This window comes from Cupressus sempervirens, chromosome 5 (genome assembly GCF_028749045.1).
Source record: "Cupressus sempervirens isolate cs-2001-9-10 chromosome 5, ASM2874904v1, whole genome shotgun sequence".
Classification (NCBI taxonomy): domain Eukaryota; kingdom Viridiplantae; phylum Streptophyta; class Pinopsida; order Cupressales; family Cupressaceae; genus Cupressus; species Cupressus sempervirens.
Window position 1 is genome coordinate 630,067,266 of NC_143122.1, and position 15,457 is coordinate 630,082,722.

Below are 15,457 nucleotides of genomic sequence, written 5' to 3' on the forward strand. Positions count from 1 at the left end.
ATATATATATATATATGTATGTATGTATGTATGTATGTATGTATGTATGTATGTATGTATGTATGTATGTATGTATGTATGTATGTATGTATGTATGTATGTATGTATGTATGTATGTATGTATGTATGTATGTATGTATGTATGTATGTATGTAATATGTAAATATGTTATTAATAAATTTAAGTTAATATTATTTGATAAATGAGTTATATTGAAGGTTTATTTTTACAATGGTGACTTTTTAATAATTTTCAACTATTAAGATTTAATTGTTTAAATAAATAGTTGATAGTTTGGTGGGGGATGTATCAAACAAATATTATAATTGGAAAATGGATTTTTAGTTATGTTAAGAAAAACTTTTATTTATCCAAGACAATATATGTGTTCCTCCATTCATTCTTCAAACTTGGAAACCTAAACTGAGATCTCTATATTTAAATTTAAGTTGTAAACTTGGTAAAACCAAAAACATGTGTTTGCATTGTGAATTCTTTATGCTATTGTTTTGGGTTTTAGGTTGACTAGTGTTGACCAGTATAGGACGTCTACTAGAGGCTTGGGAGTTATGTGATTGTGGTGACATGATGATGTTTTAATCTCGATCTTTATAAACCCAACCATGGTTATGTGATAGAATGCTCTATGTATTGTTTGTGATTATTGATTGATTATAGTTGAGATTCTTATGCATGAGATACTTGACTTAACCATTATTTTTGGTCATTGATCAGTTATCCTTGATTATTTTCTAGTCGCCATGATGGGACTAAAATGTGGATTTATTCTTGATGATGTCATGATGTGACATGTTTGACTCAACCATTTTTGGAGTCTTCGATCAGTTTGATTGAGATATTTTGGTTATTGAGAACCATTGGATACTTTGATTATCAGTGATACTTCAGTTGCCAATAGAGAGTTGTTGTGTTCATGATTTTCTATGGATGTTTGCTCATGGAGGATTGATGCTTTTATGCATATTTGATGATTTTATTATGGATTATCTTTTGTGATTTTGAGATTTATGAGTCCATGAGCATTAGGCTAGGATATCTGCATGTAGTGATGGAAAGTGGCTTGCAATGGGGTCGGGGCCCTAAGAGGCTGCCAAGGTAACTCATTGTAAGATGGATTAATAAGTGATAACATTCGCACCTAATACTAACTAAATGAACCTAAAAAGATAAGTGTTTTCTTCTTGCCCATGCCTTGAGTGCTTGTACAGGCTACGATGGGAGTAGTGAGATGCATGGTTGTGACCTTGCATTTCGTAGTATGCCTCGTCAGTATGAGAGCATACTAGTGGCCGCATGAAATCAATATGGACCCATGGAGTTTAGCTAACTGCTAGGGTAACTTGTACGTGATAATTGCGATGACACTTTCTCGCTTGCATAGTAGGTTCCTACATGTCATTTTGTGCCTCTGGGATTAGATGTCAGATTTTGTGTTTGGAACTTTTGAGTTAGTATACTTTTAGGATTCCTGGACTTATGGAGATTTGTGCTATGTGATTTTGATAGCCTGTTTGGGACTTGAGATTATCTCCTCAGCACGGTGGGAGTGGACAACTTAGGTACCACGCAGTCGGGTGGTAGTGTATATTCCACTCTTATCATTTTGAAATTCATTGAGACATCGTGGCTGATGCATCCTTCATGATGGTGGATATGTATTCTTTTCATTGATGATTAGCATATGTTAGATGATGTTATCTTATGCTTGTATTTGCATGTTAGATTACTTTCTACATATTATGTTGTATATATTAGGAGTGACATTCCTACTATGTTAGTACCGATGATCTCTTCGGTGATTTGGAATGTTACACACGGAAGGATGGCTAGGATCGATGATGGTCTAATGATGCTATTAAAGGTTGGGAGGAACCGTGCACTTAGTTTATTATGTTTGATCTTTATGATGGATGTATATGTTTTCTATGATGATGTATCATATGTATCATTTGATTATCTTTATTTTGATGTATCATGGATTACAATAGGATGATGTACCTTATTCTATGTATGTATATTCTTTTGGGCTTGTCATACCCTATGACATGTACAGTGGATGATTGAGTATTTGTAATGTAATGTATAAACATTAGACTTATCATTATTGTTTCATATGGATGTTGTTCTAGATGGATTCATATATGTAATTCAACGTTAAGGGATCTTAAAGAATGTAATCTATTGTTTATGTTATGTTTACTTTCAGATGGACATTGCTATTGCTTCTCTTATTGTGCATAAGTTATATGTGATGTTTACTTTCATGAAAAAAAAATGCTACTAAACTTAGTGAAATTCTAGGTTAATTCTTTGGATCCCTTGGCGGGGCATTACATTTGGTATCAGAGCATGAGTTCCTACATTGGGAGCTCTAGGTATTTTGGAACAACTAGAACTTGAACTATTAAGTGTAATTTTCCAAACTTGATCTAGGTGAACTGAAACAGGACTTGAACTGTTATTGAATATTTTTCATACTTCAACACTTAGTTTCAAAATTGGAAATTTTACTTAAACCTAAATATAGAACTAAACTTAGTACCTTGTACTGTTGTAGGATGGTATCTGGGACTAGGTCTTCTATTAGAGGCCATGGTAGAGGTCGTGGTAGAGGCCATGGTCATGGCAGAGCTATCAATGTCCATGAGTCTGCCCATGAGGGATCAGCTCATGTAGAGAGCAGGGAAGAGCACTCTAGTAGGTAGCAAGAAGAGAGCCGTAGAGAGGACCAAGCTGAGTCTAAAGAGGTCGGTTTGAGACAGATGATGCAGACTATTCTAGAATGTCTACCTCCTATTCAAGAACAGCCTAAAGTGCATCAGACAGAAGAAGAGCATAGACCCAGACCTAGAAGTCCTCGGAAGGATCGTCAGAGGTCCATTGTGTCCACTCAGGTGAAGGATCTTTCAAGATCCAATGTTAAGCCTTTCAATGGGCAAGGTTCTAGTTATGTGGCTGAGTAGTGGCTTATTTCCCTCGACAAGATTTTTGCCATGTAGGAGTTCGACAGCAATGTTAAGGCAAGGTTTGCGATCACCAATCTAGAGAATTTTGGGGCCACTTGGTGGATGATTGAGGAGAAGAAGTTGGGAATTGATATGAGTAGTGTTACATGGGAATTATTTCTAGAGAGTTTCCGTGAACAATTCCTACCAGAGGAATGGAAACGGAAAAGGGCTGATGAATTTCATAACCTCAGACAATACACTTTGTCAATGACCGAGTATGAGCATAAGTTTTATGAGCTCATGCCTTTTCAGGGTTCAACGGAAATTCAACTCAATTGACATAGCATTTTATTAGGGGTTTGAACAATCGTATTATTGGGGGAGTTAAGGTATTTCAGCCAAAAACCCTCAAGGATGTAGTGCATCGAGCTATCCTTGTTGAGAAAAGTGTCAACCTTGGTCAAGCTGGTTTTGTAGGAGCACCAGCAACATCAAGATCTAAAAGCAACTACAATTCAGGTGGTAACAAGGAGTTTTCTTTCTCTAAGGGGAAACAGTATCAGCAGCAGTCTCAACAGACACAGCAACAGAAGGGCTCAAATTCTCAAGCTCAAGGCGGTGGCAAAGGTTCTAACAACAAGAACAACTGCAATGCTCAATGTAATAAATAGAATCAGTCCAATTAGCCAGCTCAGAGTAGCCAGTCTTTTGTAAGCAGGAACAGTCGTCAACAATCTAACGTACCACCTATGGGAAGAGGTTTTGATAGAAATATGGAATGTTTTTCATGTGGTCAGATTGGACATTATGCAGCTCAATGTCCTCAGCGAGCACCTCAGTTTTTAGGACCTAGACCTACAATTTTAGAGCTTACAATTGGTGATGCAGGTAGAGCTCATAGAGTCTTTGCAGCAGTTGATCAGCGTCAGGTAGATCATCAAGGAATAGTGGTTGAGACCACAGGTACTATTAGAGGTATATCTCTTTTAGTATTGTTTGATTCAGGAGCTACAGATTCATTTATTTCACCATCTATAGTTTCTAAGTGTAAGCTGGATGCAGTGAAGAAAGATCATGGTTGGCAAGTGGAACTAACCTCAGGCATTAAGGTCTCCAAAAACTCTGTAGTTCATAAGTGCAGGCTTAGCTTAGGAAGCTTTGATACGGTAGTGGATCTTCGAGTCATACCCCTTGGTTCCTATGATGTGGTTTTCGGCATGGACTGGCTTGGATCTCATAGAGCCAGTATAGAGTGTAGGAAGAAGATTATTATGTGCCAAGATGACCAAGGGAATGATGTGCAGATAGTTGGGATACCAAGGCCTATATCTCTGTGGATGATTTCTGCTATGCAATTGAAGCGAAGTTTCCGTAAGGGATGTCAGATATTTGTTGTTATGGTAAATAATCTTGATGGAGAAGATCCCATGAGGGAGACTTTAGATCACCCAATTTTGCAGGAGTACGCAGATGTTTTTCCAAGTGAGATTCCAGGGCATGCCTCCAAAAAGGGACATTGACTTTAGTATTGATCTGATTCCTGGAGTGGAGCCTATCTCTAAAGCTCCTTATCGCATGACTTCTCAGGAATTGGGTGAGCTACGTCTTCAGCTAGAGGAACTTATGGCCAAAGGAAGCATTCGACCTAGTGTATCACCTTGGGGAGCTCCAATGCTTTTTGTGAAAAAGAAAGACGGTTCTTTGCGCCTTTGTATTGACTACAGACAATTGAATAAGGTGAATATTAAGAACAAGTATCCTTTACCTAGAATTGATGACTTATTCGATCAGATCAAGGGAGCTGCAGTATTCTCCAAGATTGACCTTAAGTCAGGATACCACCAACTTCACATTAAGGAGGTAGATATTCACAAGACCACTTTTTGAACTCGCTACGGGCATTATGAGTTCACAGTGGTACCTTTTGGATTGACTAATGCTCCATCATTTTTTATGAGTTTGATGAATGGTGTGTTTTGATCTTATCTGGACAGGTTTGTACTCATGTTTCTTGATGACATATTGATATATTCTAGGACTCAGAAGGAGCATGAGGAACACCTGCGGTTGGTATTGCAGTGTTTGAGAGACAATCAACTTTATGCTAATGTAGCCAAGTGTGAATTCTTCAAATCGGAGATTCAGTATTTAGGGCATGTTATTTTAGGTGATGGTATTTTAGTAGATCCTGCAAAGATTCAGGTGATAATAGAATGGCCTACACCGACTAATGTCTCAAAAATTCGTAGCTTCATGAGTTTAGCTGGTTATTATCATAGATTTGTCTAGAACTTCTCTAGGATAGCACATTCTATCACTTCTCTTCAAAGGAAAGGAAAGAAGTTTGTATGGACAGAGAAATGTGAGGAAGCTTTCCAAAAGCTCAAGGGGCTTTTGACCAGTGCACCGATTCTAGCTGTACCTGATCCAGCAAGTGATTTCATGGTATGTACCGATGCTTCTCTTGAAGGGATTGGGGCAGTGTTGATGCAAAATGGACGGGTGATTGCATATGAATCACACAAGCTCAAGGATCATGAGTTAAATTATCCTACACATGATCTTGAGTTAGCAGCAGTAGTTCATGCTTTGACTAGATGGAGACATTTCTTTTTGGGGCACAAATTTGAGCTACATAGCGATCATCATAGTCTTCAGTACATTTTTACTTAGCCTAATTTGAATGCTCACTAGAGGCGATGGATGGAGTTCCTATGCGAGTATGATTTTGAGGTTAAGTACATTCAGGGTAAGGAGAATGTGGTGGCAGATTCTTTGAGTCGCAGGAGACATGTGGCATCATTGATGACTCTTAGTGTGGATTTGAGGAGTCAGATTCTTCAGGCACTTCCTACAGATTCTTGGTATTAGGAAGTGTGTAGAGAGATTGATTCGGGAAGATCTCTGGTAGGTAAGTTTGCAGGTTACGTTCAAGAGTCAGATGGTCTTTTGAGACATTTGGGGAGGATTTATGTGCCATTTTCGGATGAGCTTCGCACCTTGATACTAGCTACACCTTACTCAGCACATCTAGGTGTCAAGAAGATGCATGTTGATTTGAAACATTTGTTCTTTTGGTCTAGGATGAACCGAGATATTGCTGATTTTGTGGCTAGGTGCCTTGAGTGTCAGAGAGTTAAGGTAGAACATCAACACCTGGCTAGAATTTTGCAGCCTAATCTCATTCCTTCTTGGAAGTGGGATATCATCTCCATGGATTTTATTGTAGGATTACCTATGATAGTTCGACGTCATGATGCTATCATGGTCACTGTTGATCGATTGACTAAGGTGGCGCATTTTTCACCAATTAGGTCTTCCTACATAGCAGCTTCTGTAGCTAATGTCTTTATACGTGATATTGTGAGATTACATGGTATTCGTAGAAAGATCATTTCTGACAGGGATCCTGTATTCACATCTGCATTCTGGACATCGCTGCAGCATGAGCTTGGAGCACAGTTAAACTTCAGTTCGGCATATCATCTAGAGATTGATGGTTAGACACAGAGGGTGAATCAAGTTTTGGAGGATATGTTATGGATGTATGTGATGGATAGGCAGACACATTGGGAGGATTATCTCTACCTAGTGGAGTTTTCTTACAACAATGGGTATCATAGTTCTATTGGCATGACACCATTTCAGGCATTATATGGATGTCCTTGTCGTACACCATTGAGTTGGGACTTTTTGAGGATCGCATCCTATTGGATCCTAAGATGCTTCATGATATGGAGCAAAAGGTAGTGCATATCCATGAGCACTTGACTACAGCACAGGATAGGCAGAAGAAGTATGCCGATGCTCATAGGACTGATAAGCAGTTTGTTGTGGGCGATAAGGTTTTCTTGAGAGTGCGACCGCAAAAGAGTCCAATCTGGTACGGAAAGGGTTCTAAGCTAGCACCCCGCTTTGTGGGACCATTCTATATTTTGGAGAGGATTGGCCCGGTTGCTTACCGCCTTGCTCTACCGCCCAGCCTAGCTCGCATTCATGATGTTTTCCATGTTTTAGTGCTTCGACAGTATATTCCTGATATTGTACATGTTCTTGATTGGAATGCATTGTAGGTAGAGGATGGGCAGCTAGCTTTGGAGTTGGTTCATATTCTGGAGCAACAGAAGTTGACCCTCAAGGGTCGAACTATCGAGCAAGTAAGGGTCCAATAGGACCCTACTGATGATTCTTCAGCTACTTGGGAGGATGCAGCTAGTTTGAGGGAGTTATATCCCTACTTGTTTGTAGGCTTCCAGGAGTAATTCTAACCCAATGGGGGTGGATGTAGTGCCTACCCTCGTTCACATCTTTTCTCGACTTACCATTGCTATTATTATTAGACTTTGATGGACTACTATTATGTTCATGGATTAGTGGTATTGTTTTGAGACTATCAGACATTATGTTATGGATTCAGTGGTTATATGATGAGATCATTTAGACTTTACATTTCATGTATACATAATAATCATTATATTGTTTTCAGTTATTATTGATGATTAGGTGGATGGTTTATTATCTTATGTGTTTTATCATGGATACTTACCCCATATTTGCATGTGTATGGTGTGTGTGTTTTCTTATTGTATGGCGTTTCTGATGTGGTTAAGGAAGGGAGTCGTAGTCACCTGCTTAGTAGAGATCTACACGATGCACCACTTCCTGCCATTGTCTGTTTAGCTTACCATTATATAAATTGTATGCACATGCATGGTTTTTTTGTAGGTTGCAGGTACCAGGTATCGACTTCTCTGAATTGCCAGGATGAGCATACCCTATTATACTATCTCAATGATAAGAGAAGGGAGATAAATTCTCAAGTCCAAATCCCAAACCTTTAAGCCAATTGTCCTAGTGAGGTAGGACAAGTATCTGGATGTTTTACCCACTGAATGTGTCGGATGACATGATTCATGATTTTTAACCCTTTAGATTGATTTTGAGTAATTTGCTCTATGATGGGTTTTCATATTTTATCTTGGAGGTCTATGGTGAATTTTCTATTAATTAAGTCTTAATAAATAGATTTAATTAATAAATTAATTATTTGAGGAAATTAATATAAAATATCATGTTATTTTATATTTTGAATTAATTGAGGAAAAATAATTAAATAAAAAGGAAATTAGAAATTAAAATTAATAATAACTATAAAATAATAATAAAAGTAATAAATAAATAAAATAATAAAAGTTACAAATTTTTTTTAAAAAGTTATTAATATTTAAATAGAAATTATATAAAAAGTAAATTGGAGTTATAAGCTTGCATGGGAATTAATGCACTTCTCTATTTCTCATGTGCCAACAACACAAGAGTTAGTGCATCAATTAAGCACATGGTGTCTACAATCGTATGGCTCATCTTGAAGGTTGGAAAAGACCCATGCTTAGTTGGTGACACCTTCCAACTGTTTCTAGAAGCATTCTAGATGTTTCCTGAAAGCTCTTTATATTCAGGCATTCATAGAAGCTTAGACAAAAAAAAACGTTGGGAGTGTAATTGGAGCATTGGAGGATTCAAGAATTCTGAAGAAGGGAGGAGCTTGCTTTGCGAATTTTCTGAAGAGGAGCGATTTAGCATCAAAATTCGGGTAGATTCTTGTGATTTTATTTATGCTATTTTCGCATCATGCATTCCCTGTCTTCTTCATGTCTTCCATATGTCTCCTGAGAAGTTTGATATTTATATGCATTCTCAATATGGGTAGATTAATTTATTGGAGAATTTTATATGCATTCTATAATGCAAATATTTTATTCTTAAATTGTAGATATAATCTTTGTGAAAAAAAAACATACATGGTTATATATTCAAATCTGCATACATATAGATATATATATTTATATATATGCATATGTATACATTTATTATGAATCTATTATAAAATTTCAATATATATACATACATATATATATATATATGTACATATGTATATTTATATATAATACACTGAATGAGCGATTGACAAATCTCAGTGAGAAATTTTAATAAATCGCATCGCGATTCACATCGCATGAAACAATGTTTTAAAAATGTATATAATGAAATGTCGTGGGCACGAATTGTACCCCATGCCTGTAGAAGGCAGAGGCCTGCCGTCACAGGTCTGCGACGACAGGGGTACTACGTACCCGCTATCGACGCAGTGCCTGCCATCGCAGGTACTGCATACCAGAACAAGAGAAAGGGGGGTCATTTAATAATATTGTTATACCAAAAATGTTTATGTTAAAACGTTTAAAACAATCGATATACATGAAATCGATTTTTATTGTTATTTCATATGATATATATATGGTGTCGATCAAAATTGTTAAATCGATTTTATAAAACGTAATAACTATTTATATATTTACATATGCATGTATGTATGTATATATATATATATACATACATACATACATACATACATACATACATACATACATACATACATACATACATATATGTAATATGTAAATATGTTATTAATAAATTTAAGTTAATATTATTTGATAAATGAGTTATATTGAAGGTTTATTTTTACAATGGTGACTTTTTAATAATTTTCAACTATTAAGATTTAATTGTTTAAATAAATAGCTGATAGTTTGGTGGGGGATGTATCAAACAAATATTATAATTGAAAAATGGATTTTTAGTTATGTTAAAGAAAATTTTTATTTATCCAAGACAATATATGTCTTCCTCCATTCATTCTTCAAACTTGAAAACCTAAACTGAGATCTTTATATTTAAATTTAAGTTGTAAACTTGGCAAAACCAAAACATGTGTTTGCATTGTGAATTCTTTATGCTATTGTTTTGGGTTTTGGGTTGACTAGTTTTGACCAGTATAGGACATCTACCAGAGGCTTGGGAGTTATGTGATTGTGGTGACATGATGATGTTTTAATCTCGATCTTTATAAACCCAACCATGGTTATGTGATGGAATGCTCTATGTATTTTTTGTGATTATTGATTGATTATAGTTGAGATTCTTATGCATGAGATACTTGACTTAACCATTATTTTTGGTCATTGATCAATTATCCTTGATTATTTTCTAGTCGTCATGATGGGACTAAAATGTGGATTTATTCTTGATGATGTCATGATGTGACATGTTTGACTCAACCATTTTTGGAGTCTTCGATCAGTTTGATTGAGATATTTTGGTTATTGAGAACCATTGAATACTTTGATTATCAGTGATACTTCAGTTGCCAATAGAGAGCTGTTGTGTTCATGATTTTCTATGGATGTTTGCTCATGGAGGATTGATGCTTTTATGCATATTTGATGATTTTACTGTGGATTATCTTTTGTGATTTTGAGATTTATGAGTCCATGAGCATTAGGGTAGGATATCTGCATGTAGTGATGGGAAGTGGCTTGCAATGGGGGCCGGGGCCCTAAGAGGCTGCCAGGGTAACTCATTGTAAGTTGGATTAATAAGTGATAACATTCACACCTAATACTAAGTGAATGAACCTAAAAAGATAAGTGTTTTGTTGTCGCCCATGCCTTGAGTGCTTGTACAAGCTAGGATGGGAGTAGTGAGATGCATGGTTGCGACCTTGCATTTCGTAGTATGCCTTGTTAGTATGAGAGGATACTAATGGCCACATGAAATCAGTATGGACCCATGGAGTTTAGCTAACTGCCAGGGTAACTTGTACGTGATAATTGCGATGACACTTTCCCGCTTGCATAGTAGGTTCCTACATGTCATTGTGTGCCCCTAGGATTAGATGTCAGATTTTGTGTTTGGAACCTTTGAGTTAGTATACTTTTAGGATTCCTGGACTTATGGAGATTTGTGCTATGTGATTTTGATAGCCTGTTTGGGACTTGAGATTATCTTCTCAACACGGTGGGAGTGGACCACTTCGGTACCACACGGTCAGGTGGTAGTGTATTTTCCACTCTTATCATTTTGAGATTCATTGAGACATCGTGGCTGATGCGTCCTTCATGATGGTGGATATGTATGCTTTTCATTGATGATTAGCATATGTTAGATGATGTTATCTTATGCTCTTATTTGCATGTTAGATTACTTTCTACATATGATGTTGTATATATTAGGAGTGACATTCCTACTATGTTAGTATTGATGATCTCTTCGGTGATTTGGAATGTTATGCACGGAGGGATGGCTAGGATCCATGATGGTCTAATGATGCTATTAACGGTTGGGAGGAATGGTGCACTTAGTTTATTATGTTTGATCTTTATGATGGATGTATATTTTTTTTATGATGATGTATCATGTATATCATGTGATTATCTTTATTTTGATGTATCATGGATTAGAATAGGATGATGTACCTTATTCTATGTATGTATATTCTCTTGGGCTTGTCATACCCTATGACATGTACAGTGGATGATTGATTATTTGTAATGTAATGTATAAACATTGGACTTATCATTATTGTTTCATATGGATGTTGTTCTAGATGGATTCATGTATGTAATTCAACATTAAGGGATCTTAAAGAATGTAATCTGTTATGTATGTTATGTTTACTTTCAGATGGACATTGTTATTGCTTCCGTTATTGTGCATAAGTTATATGTGATGTTTACTTTCATGAATAAAAAAAATGCTACTAAGCTTAGTAAAATTTTAGGCTAATTCTTTGAATCCCTTGGCGGAGCATTACACATTGCAAGCTGCTTCTCCTATATATATATATATATACATGTATATGTATACATGTATACATATACATGTATATATATATGTATACATGTATACATATACATGTATACATATACATGTATATATATATGTATACATGTATATGTATACATGTATATATATACATGTATACATATACATGTATAGATATATATATATATATATGTATATATGTATATACATGTATATATATACATGTATGTATATATATATGTATATATGTATATACATGTATATATATACATATATATATGTACATGTGTATATATATACATGTATATATATGTATATACATGTATATGTATACATATATACATATATATACACATGTATAGATATACATGTATAATATACATGTATATCTACACATGTATATATATAAATGTATATCTACACATGTATATATATACATGTATATCTATACATGTATATATATACATATGTATATCTATACATGTGTATATAGATGTATATGTGTGTGTGTGTGTGTGTGTGTATGTCTGTATATATATATGTATATACACACACACACACATATACATATATACATATATATATCTATACATATGTATGTATATATGTGTATATATGTATATATGTATATATGTATATATGTACATACATATGTATATATATATATATGTATACATATATATATCTATACATATGTATGTATATATATATATGTATAGATATATATATGTATACATATATATGTATGTATGTATATATATATATATATATACATATACATATACATATATATATCTATACATACATATACAAATATATGTATGTATGTATGTATGTATGTATATGTATGTATATATATATATATGTATATGTATATGTATATGTATATGTATATGTATATGTATATATATGTATATGTATATGTATAAATATATATGTATAGATATATATGCATACATATACACACACACACATATATATGTATATATATGTGTGTTTGTGTATATATATATATATATATATATATATATATATATATATATATATATATATATATATATATATTTATACATATATATATCCATATATATGTATGTATATATATATCTATACATATATATATCCATATATATGTATGTATATATATATCTATACATATATATATACATATATAGATATATATATGTGTGTGTATATATATGTATATATGTACATACATACGTACATACATACATACATACATATATATATAGATGTATATACTGCAAACAAACATTTATTTTTAGAAATGGATGTCATATATTCATGATATGTACCTAAGAAGGAACATGTATTATAATAGGAGATTGAATTTCTGTAGCACAACATCAAACATAGATTCCTGTAATCAATAATCAATGGTGAATATGAGGCATAAATTTATATCAATGTTGCTAGTTTTGATTTTTAATTGGGTCTCTAATTAGGTACAGATCTATGGATATTCAAGTGAGCACCTATATCTTGGGTGCTAGTGAGAAAGTAGAATCTAATGTACAATGTTTCCTCCTAATTTTCATTAGAAAATCTCCTTGATTTGTTCAACTTTAATATTCAACTTTATTATGGTTCATATCAACCTTTAAAATAGTAAAATCCAAACCAAATAAAGTTTAAAAATTCCTCCTAACTTTGGACTGCAGAAAGCCTCAAAATTCAACATAGATTCACAAAAAACGTCCAATTTAAGCAAACACACATTGTTAATGCTCCAATGTGATGCTCAATCTTGGCATTTATTTTTTTTAGAATCAAAGAGCTTCAAACCTTTGAATGATTTCCTTCATGTCAGAGAATGATTCTTCTGCCATGGATTTTTTAAGAGGCTGTGGAAGAACTCGACCATCTACACCATTCGAAGCTAATAATTCCCAATAATATTTCTAATATTCAAAAGAATTTTTGTTGTCCTTTGCATGGTTGGTCTATCCTATTTAGACAGACTAAAGCATTGGAATGCCAAATCTATAACTTTCTATATCACCAAGTTTTTAAAATTTTTCTATTTTCCATTTTGAGTCAATGTTTCTTCTTTCCCGGCATCTGACTACTGGAAAATCTAAACAAACTATTCAAAGATGTTCAAAGGAGTGAAGCTTATCTTCTTAAATATACTATATACATGAATTTGGTCCATAACATATTTCAATCCAAATTTTAATGACAAAATGTTTCAAGTAAATGTATAATTCTTGTATATAACATTTATATTTTCATAGATTTTATTTTGACATCATAATTACATTTATTCTATAATAAAATAAAGTTTCAATGATTCTAATTATCTATCAATGTCATCATTATAATGAAAAATGTTTTTTTCTAAAATAGATTATGAGTTGTTGGGTTCAAAATGTTGAGCCAATATAGATGTTCATATATTTAGTATCCCAAATATCATGTGCCTGTAACTTCATGCCTTGTTCTAGAAATTTCACAAATAGTTTGGGTCCACGTAGGTATTTATTCTATGAAAATATTCCTTATTCTTTCATGAAATAGAAAACTCAAAAAGACCCCTTAAAGTCCCCATATTTCAACCACTTCTTGATTCATTGGGTTTTTTTGCAACCCACCCGATAGTAACAAAAAAAAATTCACCATGATAATGATAACTTTAGAGAATCTAAGTACTACTTTAAGGAATTTGAAACATTACTTCTAACTAGATAGACCTGTTTTCTATTAATCTAGGAGGATAAGGAGCTTTCACCAACCAAACTTCTATGGGAATAAAATATAACTCTGTGGGATCACAATCTTCATAACAAAAAAATGTGTAAAAATAAGATCTTGGTAGAAGTGATTAAGATTTTTAAGAGCTTGCAATTAAACCCTTAGTAAACATGTTACTTCAAGAATCTTTTTTGAAGACAAATACTTTTTTCTTTCCTCAATGTGTGTATTCTTGGAAGATCAATATGATCAAATGAGTCTTCAACTTTGATCATTCTTTGTCATACCATTTTTTTTTCAAATATTAAGAAATAAATAACAAAACCCATCTATGATAAAAAGAGATAAAATATAGATGCTATCTTTTTGAATAAATATTGTGAGTACATTTAGCTTGAGTCTCTTAACATAGTGACTTTAAAAAAATTATTAGAATATTTGGAATGAATGAGAGTGGGAGTGAATACGTTATCTCCAAGTCCAAATGTATAAAACAAACACTAAAATCTTCAACAAAATTAATCCATTAACTCACTAATTAAAACTATTCACTATAATCCAACATATTTATTTCATTATAGCTCTCTATTATATATGTGTCAAACTGTAGAAAGTTATCATAGTCAACAATAAACTTAAGCTTAAAAATAGTAAGTAGCATAAACACACAAAAAATTGATGCAATATTTGACACTAGTATTTAACATAGAAATATAGTTTGTAACATGCTACCTCCTTTTCACTCTTCTAAAGTGATCTTTGTTAGGAGCAGACCATGTTAAAGGCTACAAAACACACTATTAGGTGTGACCCTGTTATATGATTTAATCACTCAGTTAGGAGTGGCCTTATTAGAGGACTTAAGAACATTCTATTAGAATGTCACCTTGATTAAAGGATTTACAAATGACTATTAGGTCAACCTTATCAAAAAGATTTTGCAATTGCCACAATGGTTATAAAATAATAACAAAACTTTGATATGATAAACTACAACTCACTTTGTAAATGTTGATATTTTTTGGGCTCAACTCTGGTTCATTGACTAGACTCCATCATTTTCATCATCTCAAATAATCTTAGGAAATCTTTGAGAAATCCTTCAC